This window comes from Euwallacea similis, chromosome 25 (genome assembly GCF_039881205.1).
Source record: "Euwallacea similis isolate ESF13 chromosome 25, ESF131.1, whole genome shotgun sequence".
NCBI lineage: Eukaryota > Metazoa > Arthropoda > Insecta > Coleoptera > Curculionidae > Euwallacea > Euwallacea similis.
Window position 1 is genome coordinate 288,302 of NC_089633.1, and position 1,946 is coordinate 290,247.

The following is a 1,946-nucleotide window of genomic DNA, read 5'->3' on the forward strand; positions in this document are numbered from 1 at the left end:
AAAATACAAGAAAAGTAAAAAAGTTAAGAAGTGTGCCTTCAAAAAAAAAATGCAAAAAGAGGAACGTGGTTTCAAATGTCGAAATTATCATTGGAGAATATAGTGTATTTCACTGTTTTGTGGTTACGATTAGGATTTCCTCGACAACGATTTATAATGAAAGAGCTTAAATGCAACTCCAATACTGTTGTAAAGTGGTCATCATATTGCAGAGAAGTGTGTATTCAGTGGGTACTTAAAAATTCAGAAAAAATTGGTGGAGTTGGAAAAATTGTGGAAATAGATGAAGCAAAGTTTGGGAAGCGAAAATTCAATAGAGGACGTAGGATTCAAGGAAAATGGATCTTTGGTGGGTTCGAGAGAGATACTAAGAGAGTTTTTCTAGTTCCAGTTGAAAATAGGACCTCACAAACTTTGCTCCAAATTATTAAAGAATGGATACATCCTGGAACCACTATTGTATCGGATTGTTGGAGAGCATATGATGTTTTAAAAAATCAAGAATATCAGCACTTGCAAATTAATCACTCCCTTCAGTATGTTGATCCTAATGATCCGCAAATTCACACTCAGAATATAGAGCGTATATGGAGAGATGTCCGTGGTGGAATTCCCAGATATGGAAGAAAAGAGCCCCATTTTGTTGGATATCTAGCAGAATTTTTGTTTAAACGGTCATTTCCTTTATTAAGCGACATTCATTATTTCTCTATTGAAATTGCAAAGTTACATCCACCTCAGTAAGGAAATTTATTTCATTTAGTTCAGGTTAGTTCGGATCACCTCAGTAAAGGAAATTTATTTCATTTAGTTTCAATTCTTATCAAGCAATATGTTTTTCATTTACTTATTTTGATCAGAATTTATATTTTTTTCAATTGCGATTGCAATTAAAATAAAATTGTAAAATTTTTATGTATCTATTTTGCGCAGGGGCCACGCTAGTATTTTAGTCGATTAAGTGAAGTGTCTTTCGGGATTCATGGAGTGAATTGGAGTGCTGAGTGAGGTAATTATCAACAACGTTTCAGATCTTTAAAGCAACAAAATATTACATACCCATAGTGAAGCAGTTTACCCCACCCAGCACCCCTATTCGCTCCACGATCTCGTAAGACAGTTGGATTTGGAAAAATGTTCAACCTAAAAAAAAGTGAAAGAGGCATTTGCGCGCCCTTGTCCCTTTAGAAAAGTTGTTCAAAATGACCTTTAGAATAACATATTAAAAAATCAGAACGATCGGAGCGAAAACCGTTTACGGTACTGTTACCATATTTTTTTCTAATTGTGGAATTCTATCGAAAAGCTAGCGATCTAAAAATAGATCGCTGGGACTAGACGTGTTAAATCGTGTTTCCGGGAAAACCTAGTCATGAGCACAAAGAAATTTTTGACGTTGGAGGAAGCAGCAGATTATATATTGCGTGACAAAGAAAGGTAAACACCCATTAAAGATAATTTTATTTTGATAATTTTTTTTGTACGTGTTCAGTACCACATACTTATTCAATGATTACATTTTCAGCAAGATCAGAGGAAGAACTTCATTTTTTTTTTCAATAGTGTGTTGAGCATCCACGGTTCCTTATACACTCTTTTGATACGCCTGGGCTCGGATCTAATAAGATTGTCAATGTCTCCTTGAGGTATCTCATTCCAGGCAATCTGAACTTTATGAGTAAGGGCTGCTAAAGTCTGTGGAGGGTGCTGTAAATTCAACAGTCTGCGGCCAATCATGTCCCAGACATGTTCAATAGGAGACAGATCCGGCGATCGAGGTGGCCAGGGTAAACAGTTGATTTGATGTTGATCCATGAACGTTATTGTTTGCCTAGCAACATGAGGTCTAACATTGTCTTGCTGGAAAATAGCGTTCGGGATAGTTCGAAAATATGGAATCACATATGGCTCCAACACTTCTTGGATATAGCGTTGGGCAGTCATGT

At 36.2% G+C, this 1,946-nt stretch overlaps 1 long non-coding RNA gene across 1 annotated transcript; it reads left to right on the top strand.

The window, feature by feature from the left end:
- The first annotated feature begins 308 nt into the window (after nucleotides 1-308).
- Nucleotides 309-913, top strand: LOC136416942 (uncharacterized). The gene is made up of 2 exons (XR_010752747.1): nucleotides 309-740; nucleotides 789-913. It is a non-coding gene; the product is annotated as an uncharacterized lncRNA (long non-coding RNA).
- Nucleotides 914-1,946: the final 1,033 nt, after the last annotated feature.